Below are 22331 nucleotides of genomic sequence, written 5' to 3' on the forward strand. Positions count from 1 at the left end.
ATTCAGGATCTCCTGAAAATCTTTTCTTCTCTCGAGGAAGAAGCTCAGCGAATTGCTGGAGGGACTCCCATAGGGCTCGAAAGTATCGTCCTAGCAAAGCTGCGGCACTGGCTGCCTTCATCGTGGTAGACGCTGACCCACAGACTTTCCTGCCAGCCGAGTCTATGCAGCGGCTCTCCTGATCAGGAGGCACTGTAGAAGACGGGGTGGGGCGTGCTGCTTCCTAGCCGCCCGTCACTATGACTGAGTCCGGTGTTGGATCCATCCTAAGAAAAGCCGGGTCAGAATCCGGAGCCCGGTACTTCTTGAGGAGCCTGGAGGGGGGCCGCCTTCATCACCGCCGTAGTGAGAAACAACTCATTGGCGGGCTCCACCAAACCTGGTACTAGAGGCAACAATGGTCGAGACAGGTGCTTTTTATGTAGCGTCAAGAAAATCACTGCGTTGTGGGAGTAGGCACCGTCACCGTGATGCCCAACTTAGCCGCACCCCTCAGCAGAACATCTTGGAATGACACTGTCGTCTACAGGCGACACCCTCGTCCCTGGGGATTCCGACACAGTCGGCGAGTATTCCCTGGTCCCAGAAGAGTTTGTGTGGGATCTGGATCTGCGCCTCCTGTAGCGTCGTCTTGATCTTGTCGACGACCGGTGAAGACTACGCGATTTCCCCCTCCGGTCGGAGCAAGAACGCGATCTCCTTGGCTTCGGCCGCTCCACAGTCCTCACAGGAGCAGGTGACTGCGGCCTGACCGGGGGCCTCGGCTGAGGCGTACCCTTAGGCGGCGTTGGGTACCATGGTAGTGAAGTCTTCCTCGGCGGAACCACTGGCGGTCCAGAAGGAGGAAGCAGAGGATGAAAATGAGGAGGGTGCGGCGGAAGCGGAGGCGGAGTGGGATTCCGCGGTGGAGCATCCTTGGGCAACGAAGGAGGAGGGGAAGGTGTCCTCGGCTTAGGAGGTGTATCTACCTCGGAGTACACAGAGCCCTGTGACTCTTCTTCTTAGGCGGAGGCGATGGTGAGGCAGAGCCTATCGGCGCACGTCGGCGCATCTGAGCAGACCCAGAGGAACTCCTGGCGCCAGAACTCCTTCTGCGCTTCTTTGGCGTCGAAGAACGCCGCCTCGACGGCGACAGTCGTTCTCTCGACGTCGTACGCCCTCGTCTCGGCGGCGAACGCCTCCTCCTCGACGGCGAACGCCTCCTCCTCGACGGCGAACGCCTCATCGACGGCGAACGCCTGCGAGACTTCGACGTCGTACTCGACGTCAAGGATCCCCTCGACGATCTCCTCCTCTTCGCCGACGGCTAACGGCGGTGTCGCCTCGACGGCGAGCGCCGGCCCGCCTCTCAACGTCGATGACTCGACGAGACGACGATGAAGATATCGTCAACGGCAATCTAGTCCATTCCCTCGAAACCGAAATAGACGTCGCCTCGACCCAGAGCCCTGGGGAGACGGGGAACAGACTGCTGTCATCCCTCTCGACGCCGTCGTCGTCGGTGCTATCGACACCGGCAGAGAACATGGACGTTTGCTGGTCTTCCTGCCCCTGGAGAGCCCTCCAGAGGCCTCAGCATGGGCAGATGAAGTATTCCCAGACCCACCTTGTGCCTTCAGTCTTCTATCTTCGTGGCCTTGAAGACTGATCTTCATGCTATCTCTCAGGGTCCTGCTGGAGAAGGACTGGCAAATGTCACACTCCTCCGGGACATGAGATGAGGGAAGGCAGATGATGCACACCTCGTGTGGGTCCGACTTGGCCTTCTTCCTCGAACACTCTGGGCATTTGTCAAACAAAGCAGGCATTGTGACATATAAAAGAGTGCTCAAAGACACACACAAGAAAGAAAGCACCCAAGTACTTCAAATGAAAGCATTCAAACAATTGAAAAGTGAAAAAATCTGTAAAGAAACGCTAGAAAGGGAGAGCTCAATGCTCCAGGGTCCTGCTTGCAGGAGCCGGAAAAAAGAACTGAAAGTAAAAAAGGACCTGCTGTGCATTCTGGGATACTGAGTGTTCTGGAAGGTTCTCTTAACCCCTTCGATGCTGATGACTAGCTCAGCTCGTCATCAGCTCCGGCGCTCGTATGCGGATGACGAGCTGAGCTCGTCATGTAATGCGGTATTTTAAAAAACGCCGCACACAGCGGGAAAAGCAGACGCAGCAATGCGGTTAAAGGCACAGTATCCTGTTCTGAGCCACATAATGGCAGCCTATGGGGCTTGTCTGTCCACGACTTTCTCTATAATTCCAGAGGCTTCTGCTGGTAGGGGAAGGATTTTCTCTGTGGAAAACACTGGACAGGCTGTGCTGTTTGTGGGGTTTGGGTGGAATTTCTAGTTGAAGTACAGGACAGGGTAGCCTGTGGATATAGGCTGCATTATCGGTCTTTAAATTCTCTCTTAAGTGTCTGTGCAGGTCTGCAATTTTTGACGACTTAAGAGATTATTTTTGATTGCCCCGGGGTCCACGCACATGGGCGGGACTATTCACTAGATTAGGACTATACACAGAGATCCCCTACTACAGAAGAACTCCTACAATATCTTTCAGAAGAGCACAAGAAATAGGGATTTCAGAAGGTCTCTGAGGGGGAAGCCAATCTCAAACACAACCATCCGCTGTGCTTTAGATGCTACAGACACCGCTGCTGGGGTGGTCAACTAAAATGTCCTCTCGCGCAGGCATGCATGGCTCTGTATCTCCGTTTTTAAACCGGAGGTCCTCCAAAGTGTACTTAGAAGATAGAAAGAAACCCGCAAAGACTTTCTTGTGCATTATTAAATACACTGTCATTGGTTAAAAAAACATGAATTTAGTCTTTGTTAACTTTATTAACCTAGATCTTATCTTCGTGACAGAAACCTGGGCAGATGAAGCCTCAGGCAATTGCTATTCCACCGGGGTTTGTCATGGCTAGGAAAGATCATGATGGCAAAAAGGGAGGAGGTCTGGCGATAATCTACAGAGATTATCTGAAAGCATCTTTCGAAGCTGTGAGAAGTTGGCCCGATATGTGATGTCCACTATTCTAGTGGGCACCCTGTATCAGTCCAAACAACCCTTATGGTGATGTTTGTAAAGTCAACCTTCTAGACCAGCTTTCCTAGTGGTAGCATGGACAAAGCAGTCTTAGGCTAATACTTCAGAGAGCATGTGAAGCCAATTGTTTTACTATTTATAATCCCTTGAATACCAAATGAAAGGACACCACACAAGGTATATATCAAATATATATGTAGTTTTTACTAACACAACCCCTCTGCACGCTTCATGAGGTCAGAGTTTGAGATACAGCACAAGTTACTCAATAAGCATACAATAAGTTGAACAAATACAATTCTGCCCTAGGGGCCTCACGAACCATATACTAAGTAAGTGGTATAAGAACCACTGCAGCAAAGGTGAATAGGCCTAGGGCCTAGAGAATCGCTGGGGCTACACTGAAAAACCAAAGGTTAGGAAGTAAGAGTCCCACAGGATGCGTATGCAGTGTCTAAACACACACGCAAGTTACCATAGACTTTCAATGGGAACGTAAAAGTTACAAAGTAGTTGATTTCGGACACTTCCAGATGGACTACGGGAAAACCCAGTTAAACTAGGACACTTGGATAGTTGTTACCCACGGGAACACCAGAGTACTCGCGTTACCTCACCCAGGGAAGCCGGGTGCATAGGTGTTCTTTTGTGTCGGGTTTCGTCGTCGAATCCGATGGAGCTGCAAAAAGATGCTGGAGGCGACCAGGAGGAAGATGTCCGGATGGATCCAAGGGTGGATCGGAGCAGTGAAGAACCTGAAAGCAGAGGGGACAGAGTCTGGGTCACTAGCCAGTGACCAGGAAGGAACCAGGCAATGTCGAGATGCAATCAGGTAAAGATGTGAAGCTTGTCTCTGCAGCCACGTGGACCAGGAAGCGTCGACGACGACCAGGAGCTGGATACGGGCTGTCCCACGAAGGATCTAGCTGTTGGCGGTGTCGGCCTCCGGATCGGAGTCAACAAGCCTTGGCAAAGGCAATCCATGCAGGGAAGGAAGATCGGCTTTTTGTTCAGACCAGCAAGGTCTGAGGAGCTTCCCCTTTACAGGAAAGCAGGAGCAAGCCCACAGCAGCCAGGCAAGCAGCGTTGTTTCAATAGGATGTCTTAAGGAGGGCCACGGGCTAGCAACCGTGAAGACGCGTCGAGGAGAAATGCAGGCTCCGGCCCCACGCGGCACTCGTGGAATGTGGGATGTGGTATGCTCAGACGTGAGTCCCATGCTCTCCACACCACTGGAGTCAAGATATCCTGGCTGAAGATGGCTGATAGCCAGAAACCGGTCCTAGGATGCTTGATTCCGGTCCAGGAAAGACATGGCTTGGCAGTTCGGGCTGTACTGTTTCCATGAGACACAGGGTCAAGGCTGATTTGCATATGGCATTGTCTGAACTGGGGTGGTGTGGAGTGCAAAAAAACGATGGATTTAGGCCCAGATCTCTGTACTGGGGTGAATGTATGACATTGTTCTACATTCTGTCCATCAACTGTGGTTTTTGCATATATCATAAAACAGCTACAAGGACATGGTTCCGAAAGCTGCAGACAGGCTCAGCTCATGCTAGAGCACCTTCTCACATAAAACCAAGCACTCTGCCTTCAGGATTGTCAAGGCCTGCCATTGGAGTGACTTATAGGTATATATGTGTCTATATATAAGGGTAGATATAGGAATACTATATCTAAGCAAGGGGTGATTACACCACCTTGCCCAAGCTGAGTGTTCAACCTGTGGTATCAGTTTGGATGGCCAGCCAGGGGTGGCATAATACATGCTGCAGCCCCTGGTAGGCCTTGGATGCACCTATGCCCTGGGTACCTATGGTACACTAAACAGGGGCTCACAAGGTGACCCAATGCCCAATTGGATATGTACCTAAAGTACATAGAGTCCATTTTACAGTGAGAGCAGATAGTTGGCCTGGGATCCTGCTAATCAGGGCCCCAGGCTAAGTCGAAAACCAGCTAAACACTAGGCAAAAAGTTGGGGTAACCATATAGTCAGATATGCACCTTCCTACAGAAGCGATTCCTACAGACTCACATGTAGAGGTGCTCTCTTTCAAGATAGCACCCAGTCATGTCCTCTCGTTTAATGGGCTATTGGTCTATAGGCCACCGGGATCTAGAAGTCATTTCTCGTCAACATTGAGTGATCTTGTGAAATATAAAGTAAATTATCAGAACTTTACAATTTTATGCGATTTCAATTATCTGGATTTGGTATCTGACAAGGACTCACAAGCCTTGATGGACCTAGTGTCAGACGCTGGTCTAGCACAGTTAGTAACAGGACACACCCATTCTGCGTGTCATCTCCTGGACGCTGTTTTCTCGGATTGTCCTCTGCTTAAATTTAACATTTTGCAACTGCCATGGTCAGATCATCTGGCAGTTATGCCAACTCTGGATCTACCGCTGGCAACCCGCTCCAAACAGGGGCTAACAAACAGGGGGGAAAACTATTTGTGGCAGCGCTTTGATAAAAACATCTTCACTGAGCAATTAAATCTCAGTAAACCTTGTTTTTCCTCAGATCCAGAAACAGCATCGCTCCAAGATCACAACTGGATCACTAAAGCAGTTCATTTAACTATCCCTCAGAGAACAGGTAAAGTTAGTAGGACTGCTCCTACGGAACCATGGTTTTCGGAAGAACTAAGATTAGCAAGAAGACTCTGTCGCTGCCAGAAAAGGTGCTGGTGCAAATACTACAATTGTAAGGAAAAAGAAAAATACAACTCAAGACTAGCCCAATACAAAGAACTGATAAAAATACCAAAATCAGATATTGTTCTGAAAAAATAAAAGGGGCACAAAATAACTCGAAAGAACGATTTTCCACAGTTTTCAAACTTAGACATGTTCAGGAGACCAGTCAAACCACAGCAGATCAAGCGGTCTGTGATAACTTGGCCTCCCATTTTTGCGACAAAGTCTCCATCATTTATAATACATTTATGGCCCATCCGGGCAATACCCCAACGAACAAGGCACCCCTAACTGAGATAACAAAGCCAGTCCTGACCTGTTCACTCTGGCATCTGGGGATATCCTGCCTGGGCTTTCTAATTTCACATTAATGTCTCAGGAACTAACTGTTAAAAATTTGTTAGCAACCAAGTCAGGGTCCCCATTAGATCCCTGCCCTCCAAATATCAGCCATAGGTTAGCAGAGACACTTGCCTGACCTCTTAAGGAGGTCCTTAATACCGCTATTAAAACTGCAATTTTTCCTTTGGCATGGAAAAGAACATCTATTTTACCCCTTCTAAAAAAGTCTGATCTAGACAAACTGGATGTAGGTAACTATCGCCCCATCTCCCGCCTACCTCTGCCAGCGAAGATCCTGGAAAAACACATGAACCAGGAATTAGGGACATTTATCGAGAATAATCAAGTCCTTGACTCTACACAGTATAGTTTCAGACGACAACATAGCACCAAACTTGCCTTGCTCACTGCTACCGAGAGTAGATCTAAGCATTGCTGATTATAGCCTTCTCTGGAGAGGAGAACTACTCCTCCCCCTTTGTCTGCTTGTTTAATGATAATATTCTCATCATTTTTCAAATCACTCAAAGCCTGTAGTTCAGCTCGGGACAAGCTCTGAAAAGGTTTATTCGTATTGTCTTTTAAGCCATCTATTTCCTTCATAATGGCTTGTTCAAACGCAAGTATCTCAATTGGTACCTGCGTGTTCAGAGGGCAAAATGTGGACTTCTTACGTAGGGTAGTATCTCCATCAGGTGGTTGGGGAGTTTGATTGCTAAAGAAGGCTTTAAGCTTGAGCTTCCTACAAAATTCAGCGATCTCACATTTCATTTTGAAGGTGTCGAGACTCGGTGTAGGGACATAGCCAAGACCTTTGTTGAGAACTTCTTCTTGGTCTTTTGTCAATACTTTGTCCGTAAGGTTCACAACGAGGGAGTTGTGCTCGTTCCTGCTTTTCCTCTGGTCACGCTCCTGGTTTGGACCTGACGTGCTTGATCCTGCCAAGTTACACCTTTTTGTTATAGTCCTCGATTGTTCTGGCCTCTCCCTAAAAAAGGCGATCCTTACAACATGGATTGGGATCATAAGACACCCAGACATTTTGTTCTAGAATGTTGCAGGATGGCTCTCACTGAAAATGACTTCAAATACAATGACACTATGTTTCAACAATGCCATGGAACTTCCATGGGAAGCACATTTGCGCCCAGTGTAGCAGGACTATACGTAAGTAACTTTGAAGAGGAACACATCAACAATCCCAGGAATCCCTACCACGAACAAATATTATTCTGGCGTCGATATATCGATGATGTCATTCTCATCTGGAAAGGAGATCAGGAAAGTCTCATCAACTTCCACACCTGGGTCAATATCCGTGATGAATGGCTAAAATTCACCTATACAGCCAACAACAAACAAATTGATTTTCTAGCCATCACTATTTACGCAGAAGGTCAGACTTTACAAACTAAGACGTATTCTAAACCAACGTCAAAGAACAGCCTACTTTCTTTTCAGAGCTTTCACCCCAGACAATTAAGGGAGAACCTCCCTTATAGCCAATTTCTGAGGCTACGCAGAAATTGTAGCAAACTAACTGAATATAAACAACAAGCTAACGACCTGAGTGGAAAACTTGAAGAAAGGTACTACCCCAAAAGAATCATCGACAAATGCAAAAAAAGAGCTCACAATCAACATAGGGACGGTCTCCTTGAATCCACACTAAGGGAACCAGAACCGGATGTAACAACCTGTGTAACAACGTATGGCCCAGCAAGCAACAAACTGAAGAAGATTGTAAGCAAAAATTGGAGGATCCTAACTTCATCCAACATCCAATGGCCCAAACCAAGGTTTGCAAATAAAAGAACTCGCAACCTTTAAGATATATTTGTCCACACAAGACCCCCTCCTAGAAAACCACTGGCAATCACAAATTCACCATGGGACATGAGTCCGGTAACTGGCCATTACCCATGTGGGTCATGTTCGGTATGTCATTTGACAAAAGCCACAAAGGAGATACAACTACTGCCTGATTTCAAATGGAGACTTCTTAACCACACGAATTGTAACACGAGCCATGTGGTCTATATGATCACACACCCATGTAAGAAAAGCTACATATGCAGAAAGATCAAACAACGTCTGTGTGAACATCGAAGCAACGTCAAGTGCAAGAAGATGACAACCAAGATGTCCAACCACTATTTAGAAGCAGGTCATACTGTTAATGATCTGAAGTGGATAGTTTTGGAAACATTGCAAAATAAAGATCACAATGCAGAAAGGATTCTCTTTGAAAAAGAGCAACGTTGGGTACACAAACTTGGCACCGATCAGAATGGATTGAATGACAACATACCATGGGGCAACATCTACAGATGATGGTATCACACATGGTTATAAGCAGCAAAATACAATAAATATGAAAATAAGCTTTGAATTTAACTGAGAAGACATCCTAGAAGAATGCCCAGTAGCATTACTGTACCACTGCTCACAATCAATACAATGCTGCTGAATCTAGATACAAACTACTGACCCAGTTGGTCTTTAAGGAAACCCATCCGGAGTACACACATAACATCTGTGACCCTATAAGTTCACGTCTTACTGTTGTCTACGTGAGTTGTTCCCTACCAATTTAAGTAATGCTGATCCGGGAACATCGAGCGTAATTGACTTTCAAATAATTCACTTTATCTAAAACCATTTTGGATTAACCAGACCAGCCACAGTATGACTTCCAACTTTTAACTACCAGTCTGTCTATCAGCTTTTCCGTGTGACCAAGTAAACCTAGACCACTATTATTAACTATGCAAATTTATTGTGGTTAATGCGGTAATATTGAGTATAAATAGTAACACTCTGAAAAACTCTTTATTGACAATGATTTCAAACGATTTTAAAACGGATCAAAAAACAGACTGCAACGTGGCACCCAGAAGTCTGTTTACTATTTTTCTCCCGTTCGCTTCAACAAATACGCATTCCCGGAACAGAAACCTGTTTCCGGGACCAGCGCTGGCAGTGTCAGAACAAGCAACTGACGGAGAGACCGAGGAGCAGAAAACGGCAAAACCGTAATGTATCCATACAAATGTGACCTCCTACTGAACCTCTATTCATTGTTATAGTGTGCCTCCCTGACCCACCTGGATCCCGAAGGGGTACAATATAGCCATTAACGAAGGTATGTTGATGAATGACACAGATGAATGTGAACGATGTTTAAGGGAATCCTTCATAAGAGTGAAACACGCTATTTTTCTGGATCCCTATGGGGTACAATATAGCCATTAACGAAGGTACGTTGACGAGGGACACAGATGAATGTGAACGATGTGTAAGGTAACCCTTCATAAGAGCGAAACACGCTATTTTTCAAGAGACTATTACTCGTAAAGAGAAGATAGTTATGTGTGATAAACAACAATTAGCGCACAATTCGGCCATTCCTTAAAAGAAAGATACTACATAATCATGAGAGAGAGTCGAATTGCAATATGCACAATAAAACTGATACTGCTCTGGGCCATAATTCAAGACCCTAGATTTACCACCAAGTTCCAATCCACTTAATGATTCTAAATGTTGAAACGCTAACAATGAGAGAGTTGACCCTACTCTAGGCTGAGGGTAGTCAGTTCGAAGTATTGCCATTTTTTAGATGCGACGCCATTGTGCGTTGTATATGTTCCTGCTAATTTAAACCAGTAGACTAGTCTTAAATGTTTTCCCATACCTATTCCCCTTGTCTAGTATGTCTTTTTTCTTTACAGGTACAAAATTGACCTTATTAGGAGCAGCATAACGACATGTTCCTTTAGAATCAAAGTTTCTTTTCACATGTAGAGATGTGAGAGGTCTCTATACACTTTGCACCGTGGTCCTGATGAAAGCCCCAACGACCTTCTGGCGATTCTAGGGCTGAAACATGTCGACCTATACCACAACCTTAGTGTGAAAGAGTCATAACTCTTGTTCACCCATATTAATTTTAAAATTTTGCCTCCGAAAATCAGAACTAATAAAAAATTTTGTCTGGATGAGAGAGACATTTTACTATTTTTCACTTTATCACGTCACAGTCACTGATCACTACTGTTTTTAACTGAGGGTATCGCCTCCTGGATGGAGGTTGCATAAACTACTAAACCCTATGATTGTGCAGACACGTGTGAGGGACAGCGGAGAACCAAGATATACCGCTTAACATCGTAAACTCACCAACACGTGCATGAGGGTTTTTTATTGGGACTAGTCAGAACCGTTCCGGCATACCAGACGTTATGCAGGACAAGTGATCCTTCCCTCTTTGATCAGAGTATATAATTATAGGAAATTGGACGGATCACGAATTCCTTCCTTCCCTCTACATTGATCTTTGACTAAGCTTCAGGTACTTCAGAACTCTGCAGCAAGACTGCTATTTGGTTTAACCAAATTTACATCAGCAAAACATGCTCTCAAAACTTTACACTGGTTACCCATGGAAAAACGCATAATGTTCAAGGACTTGCGTATTGTCTTTAAGTCATTAGAAGGCTCTGGACCTTGTTATGTGAGATAGCGTTTTAAATGGTATACCCCCTGTCGAACTTGCGTTCGACCTCATTGAAGCTAATGGAGGAACCCACGTTTAGTCTTCAAAGCTGGGGCGGAAAAAGCTTTTTTAGCATTTCCACTAGATGGTGGAACAAGTTACCATTTGACCTGAGAAACGCCCCTGATTTGCCATCCTTTAGGAGAGGCCTAAAGACCTGGCTCTTTACTCTGTAACCTGGAGATGTTCCGAGCCGATGACAGTCAATGTTCTCCAGAAGCAGCTTGACGCCTTCCGGTGTATGTTGCGCTAAATACTTATAAATCAATAAAAATACTCAACCTACCTTTCGATGGGCAAAATCTGTTTGGAACTCAGGTTGACCAATTATTAGGACCCCCCCGACCACAAAACACCAGAGGGGTAGTCTACAAAGGAAAATGCTACTTACCAGTATGTATCTGTTCTTGGCATGTAGAGCAGCAGAGTTACACACTGTGCATAGATTGCCACCTAGTGTTGGGCCCGGATGTTTGCACTTGTTTTTGTCCTGAAAAGTTCTTTGGAAGTCATGAGATAGGGGACTCCTCCTTTGGACCACATTACGCATGGGCATCAGCTCCATACTCAGATTGTTTTTCGTCATTAGGGAAATGATGGAGCTTTGCAAGAAAAGGAAGGATGTCCATGTAAGCTATATCTAATTAAGATAATACTGGAACAGATAAAAGGTAGACGGGGAGGCGCGTTGGTGTGTGTAACTCTGCAGATCTACATGCCAAGAGCCGATGCATACTGGTAAGTAGCATTTTCCGTTCAAGGTATACGAGCTGCAGATTACACACTGTGCATAGATTGTATAGCAGTACCCACTCTTAGCGGCGACCACCCGTATCTTGCGCAGTAGTTTAAATAGTGTTTTAAGTACAGCCTGGCCCACATTAGCTTGTTGTTTAGTTTGCACATCTACACAATAGTGGTTTGTGAATGTGTGCGGTGTAGACCATGTACCTGCTTTCCAGATGTCATCTAAGGGAATGTTCCCTAAAAATGCCATTGAAGCCCCTATTTTCCTTGTAGAGTGGGTTTTAGGAGGAACAGATAACGTATGTTTAGCTTTGTGGTAGCAAATCTGTATACATTTGACAATCCATCTAGCTAACCCAGATTTTGATATAGGGTTGCCCTTGTGTGGTGGTGAGAAAGACACAAAAAGTTGTTTGATCTTACAAAAGGGTTGTGTTCTCTCAATGTAGTATAGCAATGCTCTTTTGACATCAAGGGTATGAAGAGCTCTTTCTGCTACTGTCTGTGGCTGCGAGAAGAAAACGGGCAGTTACACAGATTGATTGAGGTGGAAGGGAGAAATGACTTTAGGAAGGAATTTAGGATTAGTACGGAGAACGACCTGATTATGATGCATTTGCAGGAAAGGTTCTTGAATGGTTAGTGCTTGTAGTTCACTAACTCTTCGTAGAGAAGTAATAGCTACTAGAAACGCAACCTTCCATGTCAAAAATTGTAGTTCTCATTTATGTAAAGGTGCGAAGGGAGGTCCCATTAGCCGTGTGAGAACAATGTTAAAATTCCACACTGGTGAAGGTGGTAATCTGGGAGGAATCATTCTTTTAAGGCCTTCCATAAAGGCTTTTATAGCAGGCACTCTGAACAGAGATAGATGCGGTCTATTTTGCAGAAATGCTGCTATGGCAGCAAGATGCAGTCTAATAGACGTGTAGGCTAAGTTACATCTTTGGAGGTGTAATAAATATCCTATGATGTGTTGAATAGACACATCGAGGGGATTAATATTGTTGTTGTGACAGTATATTACAAAGCGTTTCCACTTAGCTGCATAGCATGCTCTAGTGGTTGGACGACTAGCTTCTTTTATGACGTTCATGCAGTCAGGAGGAAGGTTAAGGTAACCGAATTTTAGGATTTCAAGAGCAAGATCGCAAGGTTGAGCTGAGCTGGGTCCGGGTGTCTGATCTCCCCATGGTCATGGGTTAAAAGGCATGGAGATAGGTATAGTTTTTGGTGCGGTACTACAGACAGTTGTAGCAGTGTGGTGTACCACGGTTGTCTGGCCCACATTGGAGCAACTAGGATGAGGGTTAGAGAATGCTGCTGTAGTTTGCGCACTACTAGTGGCATGAGTGGGAGAGGCGGAAAAGCGTACACAAATCTGCCTGACCAGTTCATCCATATCGCATTGCCTTTGGACAGTGGGTGTGGATATCTGGCAGCGAAGCTTGGGAATTTGGCTTTTTTGTGGGTGGCATAGAGGTCTATCTGAGGTTGTCCCCACATCTGAAAGATTGGTTGAAGAACTTGCAGATGAAGTTCCCACTCGTGGGTTGTTGTGTCTGATGACTTAACAGACCTGCCATGGTGTTTTGTACTCCTGGAACATGTTGGGCTAAGAGGAATATGTTTTTAGGTATAGCCCACCGCCATATATCCTGTGCTAGCTGAGCGAGTTACAGGGAGTGTGTTCCGCCCTGTTTCTGTATGTAATGCATGGCTGTCACATTGTTTGTGTGGGCTAATACAGCCTTGTTTGATATTTGCTTTTGAAATGCTTTTAATGCTAGGAATATGGCTAGTAACTCCAGGTGGTTGATATTGAGTAACTTTTGTTGTGGTGTCGACCTGCCTTGCATGGTGTGTTGCAGTAGGTGGGCTCCCCAGCCGAAGAGCGATGAGTCCGCTGTCAAGACTATCTGAGGAACTGGCTCTAGGAGCTGTCGCCCTTTGGAAAGGTTTTTGGTGTTTCACCCTGCAGAGAGCGAGGAGTACGGCCATCCACCAACATCGATCTTTCAATTTACCGTGAGCCTGGTTCTATTAGTGTGCTGAGCACTCTTGGAGAGGACGCATTTGTAGTCTTACATGGGGTACCATGAAAATGCAAGAGGCCATCATCCCTAGGAGCTGCATGAACACTCGTGCTGGAAGAGAGTGCTGTGGTTAAAACTTCATGAGAAGAGATTGTATGTTCGCTATTCTTACTGGAGATGGATAAGCTAGTGCTGTCGAGGTGTTTCTTGTGGTACCGAGGTATTGTTGTACTTTGGACGGTTGCAGATGGGACTTGGTGTGGTTTATTGTGAACCCCAAGTCGTGAAGCAGTTGGATAGTGGCATGAGTTTGTTGTACACATTAGTTGTAGGAGCTGGCTTTTATGAGCCAGTCGTCCAGATATGGGAAGACGTGGATGTGTTGTCTTCTTAAGTGTGCTGCCACTACTGCTATGCACTTGGTGAATACTCTTGGTGCTGTTGTGACTCCGAATGGGAGTACTTTGAATTGATAGTGCTGACCGTCTATTACAAATCGGAGATACTTCCTGTGAGCCTTGTGAATGGGAATGTGGAAGTATGCGTCCTTGAGATCTAGAGTAGCAAGGAAGTCGTTTAGTAAAATAAGAGGAAGGACCAGTTGGGAGTGTGACCATGTGAAAATGGTCTGACTGTATCAATAGGTTTAGGGGTCTGAGGTCTAGAATAGGCCTTAGAGAGCAGTCCTTCTTTGGGATAAGAAAGTATAGGGAGTAAACACCCTTGTTTTGTTGATGCAGAGGAACTGGTTCTATTGCACATTTTACTAGCAGGGATATTACTTCTTGATTTAGCAGTAATAGATGCTCGTGACATTGGACACTTTTTGGGTGGTATGTTCGGGGAGGTAGATGTTAGTTCGAGACAGTAACCTGATTGAATAATTTGTCGCACCAACCTGTCTGATGTGATGTTGGTCCAGACAGGAAGGAATTGTTGTAGTCTTCTCTGGGAGGTTGCGACTGCAAGGATCCCATAGATTTAGCTGTCGGTATCTATTTTCAATCTTCTCTAAAGATACATCGACATTAGGGCCAAATAGGTGTTTCTCATCAAATGGTTGATTGAGGATGGAATTTTGGACTTCAGGTTTGAAACCTGAAATACGCAGCCAGGCATGCCTACGCAAAAGGACGCTGGTGTTAATTGTCCTTGAAGCAGTACCTGCGGCATCTAGGGCACAACGGATGGAGGTATTGGTGATAGTTTTACCTTCCTGTAGGAGTTCATTGGCCCAATTTTTATATTTGTCTGGTAGATGCTGCATTATGGATTCCAGCTCATCATAATGTGCCCTGTCCTATCTTGCTAGCAGCGCTTGAGTATTGGCGATGCGCCATATGTTTGCTGCCTGTGACGCCCGTTCGTTTGCCAGGTGTCAAGGAGTTTGTGAATTGCCCCGTTTTCGTGCATTAGAGACTACAAGGGAGTCTAGCGGTGCGGGGCCTCTAATATAGGCTAGATCTATAGGGGCAGCTTAGTATTTTTTCACAATCTAGTAGCTGTGGACTCGAGCCCTTACAGGATCTTTAAATACCTCTGGTGCATGCTTAATGACCCCCTTAAGTTGGCAGAATGGAAGTGGACCTTTGTGTGGTGTCGAAAGTGTCCATTAAAAAATCTTCCTCCACAGGGTCTGTGTGTAGGTCAACCCATGGCATTGGGCAAGTCTATGGACAAGTAGGTTAAAACCTATAGTGTCCTTTGGGGGGGAGGGGGGGGGGCCTGGAGGGAAATACATCATCCTGAGGAACGTAAGGGACATCAGGGTGTTCTAATCATCCCATGTGTTAAGTGACTGAGGGGGGACTATTGTTCCCTGCTGGGTCATCTGCACCCCCACCTGTATCATCCAAGTCTGTATCTACATCATCATCTGGAATGGGGGATGGTGTAGGCGAGTGATGTGGATGAGGAGGTGGAGTAGGAGTAGGGGGGGGGGGTGGAGAAGGGACCCTTAATGGAGAGGTTGCAATGTCTCATCTTAGGAGGAGGAGGTGCAGGCGCCTCTAGTGGTCTCATCTTGGAACTAAGAGCCAGTTGTCCAGTTTTAGGATCCTTTACGAGAGTCTTGAGTAGGATCTGGTGTAAAAAGCTGTTCTGTCGAAGGCAGATCCTTCGGTGTTGAAGTTCTCAGTTCCGGAGGCTTTTTCGGCACTGACTCGGTAGCTGTTCTAGGGTCTTTGGCTTAGAACTGTGACCTTTTGCAGTGTCCTTGGCCGGAACGTGTTTTTTCGGTTCCGGGGCCTTTTTCGGCTCCCAAGTATGGGAGTCGGGCCTTTAGGTCGTTTTTTGCTCAGCTCCGTGTGCGGTTTTGGCGTGGATGAACCGGTGCCTTTGTTCGGCGCAGAGTGCTTGTGTGTCGAAGCAGCGGTCGGCGTGGTTGAAGAAGATGGCTTCTTTTTCGGTGTCGGTAGATTATCGGCACCGGAAATAGGCTGACTCGAGCCCGAGCTGCCTGAAGGATTGGTAGGCTTCTTTGCCGAGCCTGAAGGCAGAGCATGGGAAGCAGTCTCTCGGTGTGCACCCGGGCCTGAAGGTGAGGGTGTGACCGAAGCCTTTTTGGAGGGTGTAGAGGAAGGGTCGGGCCGACATGTGTACTTATGATCCGCTGAACTGGAGTGATGTCCTCGACGTTTGAGTCTGCATCGGAGTGGCTGGCGCTTTCTTCGGCCCGCTGCTGTTTTGGCAGGTCGACCCCTCTTCAAAGATGTCGTCGGGGATCGAAGCGGACGAGCGAGCCATGGTTCTTCGAGCTCGTCAATCCCGAATTGTCTTCTTGGAGCGGAAGGAGGCACAAGCTGAACAGTCTCTGGCCTCAAGCTCCGGTGAGAGGCAAAGGTTGCACACCTCATGGAGATCCGTGTGGGGAAACTTTGACCCACATCGAGGACACTTCTTGAATGGCGTCCTTTCCATGAGCCAGAAGATAAGGCCTAGGTAGGGCCGAAGGCCTTAGTCGACGGCTGGAATCGAAGACTTCGAAATTATCGAGATCGCATGGAGATGTCGAACGCGTTTGAGACAAAACCGTCGGAAACGGGTGAGGGATTGCGCGCCGAACGCAAACTCTGTACCAAACCGGAGCGTAGTAAACACATCCGAGCCCAATGGCGGAAAAAAACAATCTGAGGATGGAGCCGATACCCATGTGCAATGTGGTCCAAAGGAGGAGTCACCTATCTTGTGACTTCCAAAGAACTTTTCAGGACAAAAACAAGTCCAAACATCCGGGCACAACACTAGGCGGCGATCTATGCACAGTGTGTAATCTGCAGCTCATATGCCTCGAACTCTTCTTTCACGGGTGGTAAAACGTCACCTTCAACCAGTCAGTATTGGATATTATCCAACAAGGTTATTGTCTGGAGCTTACTTCCACACCTCCCACCATTCCACCCTGTAAAGACAAACTCTACCCATATCACCAACAGATGCTCAGGGAAGAGGTTTAAGCTCTGCTCCAAAAAGGAGTCATAGAACCCATCCCTCACCATCAACAGGGCACAGGAGTTTACTCCCAGTGCTTCCTAATCCCCAAAAAGGACATGTCACTGAGATCAATTCTGAACCTCAGACCCTTAAATGAATACATTCTCTCAGAGCACTTTCACATGGCCACTCTTCAGGATGTGATCCGCTATTACAACAAGGCTACTTCATGGCCGCACTCGACCTCAAAGACACCTATTTCCACATTCCAATACATCCAGCACATCGCCGGTACCTCAGATTTGTAGTCAACGGACAGAATTATTAATTCAAAGTGCTCCCCTTTGGAGTCACTACGGCACCCTGGGTTTTTACCAAGTGCCATGCTGTAGTGGACGCTCACCAACGCATACAAACGCATCCATGTGTTCCCTTATCTGGACAACTGGTTCATCAAAGAATGTCAGTTGTCAGAAATGTCACAAATACACTCGGGTAACTATCATGCTACTTCACAAACAAGGCTTTACTATCAGTGCCTCAAAATCACACCTCCAAACCCTCCAGATTCAACTATCTGTGAAGCACTTCAACTCAGAAGAGGGCATGGCCTTACCAAATACCACCAGGATACAGTATTCCCAGACACTCATCTCTCTTTTCCAACCCAGACAACAAGTCTGTCAGAACAGTCCTGCGTCTCTTCAGCATGATGGCTACCTATATCGCCATAGTACCCCATGCCAGATTGCACATGCGTCCGTCCATTGCAGGAGTGCTTAACGTACAAGTGGTCTCAAGTAGAGTGTCATTGGAACAATCTAGTATTGGTGGGCCATCAAGCTTATCTCGCTGCAATGGTGGAACACCAACAATCTGTTAAAGGGATGGCTTTTTCCCGACCCAGCTCCGCAGAGAACCATCACAGAGGATGCTTCCCTTATGGCTAGGGAGCATGCTCAAAGGACCTGACTATTCAAAGCCAGTGGACATCCAGTCACGAGTCACTACATTAATTATCTTTAACTACTCGCTATTCACCTTGTGTTGAAAGCATTCCTTCCCCAACTCACAGGCAAGGTAGTCCTCATCAAAATGTACAACATGACAGCCAAGTATTATTACCTTCCGAAGCAAGGGGGCACCAGATCCCCTCAGCTCTCTTAGCACATCTGGCAAGGGATACTTCAACACAAGATCCATCGGTTAGCGAAATACTGAGAGTGGGAACAACTTTGCTAACCTCCTCAGCAGGATTCGGCAACAAGTCCACGAGTGAGAACTCCACCCTCAAGTCTTTCTGAAGTACTTTTAACGCTGGGGACTAACAGATATAGACCACTTTGCCACTGCACAAAACGCCATATGCCCCAAACTCTGTCTTCATGTTCCCACACCCGCAGTCCAAGGACAATGCACTATGGATGACTTGGTCAGGGATATTTGCTTACTCTTTTCCCTCTCTCCCATACTTCCGTTTGTGGTTCGGAGGCTTTGGCAGTCATTCCTTACCCTCATTCTAGTAGCACCTACTTGGGCACGTCACCATGGTTCACCACCCTGCTAGAACTCTCAGTAGTCCTACACGAGAAACTCTCCAACAGCAGACCTTCTCACACAGAACCATGGAGAAATCACAGCCTGATCTCAGGTCTCAACCTTGTGATCTGGCTCCTGAGGTCGTAGAATATGGATACCTTCCTGAAGAGATTGGCTCTGACAGTCAGCTCAGAGTTATGCTGAAGATGTTGGTCGTGCAGACCATGGCCCGAAAGCAGTGGTGTCCCGGCAGTTTATCTCTGTGCTCCAGAGTAACCGGATGGCCGTTTGGAATAGGTTTTTCAGCTAGGGATAGGTGTTGAGGTGGTGGGGGTACTGTACTCATGACTGGCTGCGCTGGAGGAGATCTTTAATTTCCAGCTCAGAGCTGGAGCTGTCGTCGAAGAAGGGCCCTACATCCGCGGCCGACGCTTGTGGTTGTGGGTGGTGTTCCCCCTCGAAATCTACGGGAAGAAAAGGTCCAGGGTGTGATCTACGCATCTCCGTGACATCTCGAGACATCCCGAGACATCCAGCCGGACAGTCGCACCGTATTTTCTTCAAAAGGAAGTAGCTGCAAGCATCGCAAGCAGCCTCGTTATGTTCTGGGGAGAGACAAGTTGCAGACCTGATGGAGACTGCTCAGAGGATATTTTACGTTACAGCAAGAACAGTAGCGAAAAGGCAGCCGTTCCATCACCATGAAGACATTGTGGGAAACTTGTGCCTGATGAAAGGCCAAAAGGGCGAAGGCTCGCGTGGGCCCGAAGTCGACAGAAGCCGCCTGGTCAAGGAGTCGTCTAACTCAACGGACAGGAAATCGAAACACGACTGATATCTTTACCGACAGAAAGACGGAACCGTGCACACCAAAATAGTGCACCAAGACTGTTGAACCAGAGCACGGGAGCACATGTCCAAACCAGACGGCAGAAAGAAATGCCGACAGCAGAACTGAGTCAAAGCCCATGCGAAATAGCAGTAAAGGGAGGAGTTACTAGACCGCATGGCTCAAAAGTCTTTCTTCGAAGAAATGCACATCCTGGCCCAACACTAGCTGGCAGGCCTATGCACAGCATGCGTATCTACAGCCACACTTGCTGTGAACATGAAGTTCCCACGACAGCAGGAAATAAGCATTTGAAAACGCAGTGGATCTGGCTTGCATTATTACTGAATACCTGGAACATACACATTGTGCCACATGGTGATGTTGTAAACCCTGCATCGTAAAGCACTACTTTACATCGCAATAAAACAATCGAGTACAACAGCACACGGTGTAAACGTGTACTCGTCCCCTATATGCCAAGGCCCTGTATGGATGGTCAGCTACATTACCATTCTGCAACAGACCGCTAAAGCCGTCTGTAGCCAAACGCTTAGAAGAAGAATAAAACAACGTAGTCAGGAAACAAATAATTTGAAAATGTGCCTTGTTTGGTTTGCATGCTTATTGAATGCTGGTAATACACATTGTGCCACAGGGTGGCGCCATTAATTCATGCATCTCAAATTACAAGTCCTACTTTACGTCACGACAAGGCCATAATGTGAATTCAGTAGCACATTGTGTAAACTTGTGTAATCACCCGCGATAGGCCGTAGGCCTGTCGGTCAGGGTAGTGTATTTACACGGAGGAAAAGATTAACATAAAGACTAAGGAAAGTGGCACAATGTCTAAATGCATAGATATTCAGGAATCTGCAATGTGGAGCCAGTGATTTGCTTGGAAAGTTAATGGAAGCGGGTACTAACAGATTCTTGGACGTCATGACACAGACGAAGGTGCAGTTCCTAATGAAGGACAAACTAGAAAAGCTTCTTTACCAGCAAATGCATTCGATATCCTCTCCAAGCACTATGGAATTATGGAGTTAATCAAATGGATCAATGCAAGATCCACAGTCCGCAAAAGAGATTAACACACAATTAGTTACTTTGCAAACAATATACTTAACAGTTTAAAAACTAAATAACAAGGCAGGCCTCCCCTGATCAGTAGTCACCTATTCTAAGCATGTCTTCTCATGAAGGTTCAATTGAATTGATGGTACTATTTTACAATAAGTTTCGGCTTGTCGTATTTAATTTCACGTGGAAGCTGGTGGCAAGGCACAAAACATCCACTATATCATGTTTCCACACCTTGAGTGAGTGTGTATATATACACATATACACACACTCATGCATATATATATCCTCACACTTGGCTCATCTCGCTGGAAGGGCTGGCGCTCTATGACGGTGTAGCTGCAAGATGGAAGAGCACAGTCGTTAATTGTATTCAGCTTGTTCCCACAAAGGAAAGAAAACAGTTGCACTCCCGGGTTGTTATTCAGTGTTGCAATTTTACTCGTTTCACAACATCTCAGGTAGGATCAACAAGGCCTATGCGTTTCGGTCTTACAAAGAACTTGATCACGGCGTGGAGAACGAGGGCATGGTTTCCGAAGACCACTTAGCAATCCCTCTGTGTGGGACTTATTGACGCTAACAGGAGGGATATTTGGCCCCCAAGGACGTCCTTGGGGGCCAACTACCACTCCTATGGCCTCCAGTATGTCCCACACAGCAGGATTGTGGAGACCTGATAGGAGGCCACATCCCCTTTCTCCACCACTCTACAAACGCACCTCCTGGTGCACTACTGGTAGGGGGATGAAGTCCCCCTGGCTATTGAGGGTCCTTGGGGGCCAGCTACCCATTCTGTTAACTCCAGCAAGTCCTACACAGTGGGCTTGCTGAGAGGGGTTCAGTGGCCAACAAGCCCTCCTGTTTCCTCCAGTAAGACTCATACAGCTGGATTGCTGAGAGGTGGCCAAAGGCCACGCTCCCTTTCACCACCACTTTGCAAATGGGCAAATGTGCCTACTGGTGCACTACTGGTTGGGGTGGGGGGAGGGGGGAGTAGTCCACTTTCATCCTGCGGCTCTCAGGAGGCAAGGGGACATCATCCCTCAACTAGCAGTGCACTAAGAGGTGAGTTTGCAGAGTGGTGGAGAAAGGGTTTGTGGCCTCCAACCATCTGTAAGCAATCCCACTGTGTGGGGCTTTCTGGTGGTAATTGGTGGTCTTCTTGGTCCCCAAGGACCCTCAACAGCCAAAGAAAGGGGGCTTTTAAATTATTTTTTTGATGTTCTTGTAAGGGGCCTGCCAGGTATCACTGAGTAAGCAAACTCATCTCTTATACCATAGCCTTCTACTAGGGCCAATTTTATTATTGTGCCTTTGTTTGCGAAGTCTTTGGCATAGTTCAAACAGAGCCGTTTACAGGGTCAAAGTTGAGCCACTTCAAAGCAAAGATTTTGGCGACAACAGGTGGTTAGCTAACCCTCCAGCCAGCGTCGGATTGGTAACGCGGGCACTCGGGCAATGCCCGAGGGGCCGGTGTCAGAGTTCCTGCTGTGGGCTGCTTTTTTCAGCAGTCTGGGGGCGATTTGGGCGGTGTCTCTATTGTTGGAATATCGCCAGCGGCCCAGTGGGTGTCTGATTGGCCTTTCTAGAGGCAAATGGGCGCTCATTACCACCGTTTAGCAACAGGAAGAGGTGTCACGCTACCTTTGTCTCGCTGGGCCAGCCCATTAATGTGTGCACATATTGAGCGGGTGCAGGGGGCCTGAATAGAAGTGGCCTCACTTGTTTTCCGGTGTGTTTCTCCAGAGTAAATTAATGCGTACATTTGTTTACCCCCTTCTTATTAATGCAATTGCACCGAAGCAGTGATTTGAGGAAAGGCATTAGGCAAATTGGGCCGATTTTTTTTTTGTGTGACCAGGCCGATTTTCAATCCCAATCCGACCCTGCCTCCAGCTCTTGTATCCCAAAACCAAACATTGGAAGACAGCTTTCTATTTGTTGGTACTATATCCAGACAGTAAAAACCCAAACCAGAAACTAGATTTGTAAACAGTGAGGCTAA

The 22331-nt window shown here is 46.7% G+C and overlaps 1 protein-coding gene across 2 annotated transcripts in view; it reads right to left on the reverse strand.

Annotated features, from left to right (window-relative positions):
• Nucleotides 1-22331, reverse strand: part of PC (pyruvate carboxylase) — a 2223386-nt gene that overhangs the window by 1565701 nt on the left and 635354 nt on the right. The window lies entirely within an intron of this gene.

The sequence above is a fragment of the Lissotriton vulgaris genome, chromosome 9, assembly GCF_964263255.1.
Source record: "Lissotriton vulgaris chromosome 9, aLisVul1.2, whole genome shotgun sequence".
NCBI lineage: Eukaryota > Metazoa > Chordata > Amphibia > Caudata > Salamandridae > Lissotriton > Lissotriton vulgaris.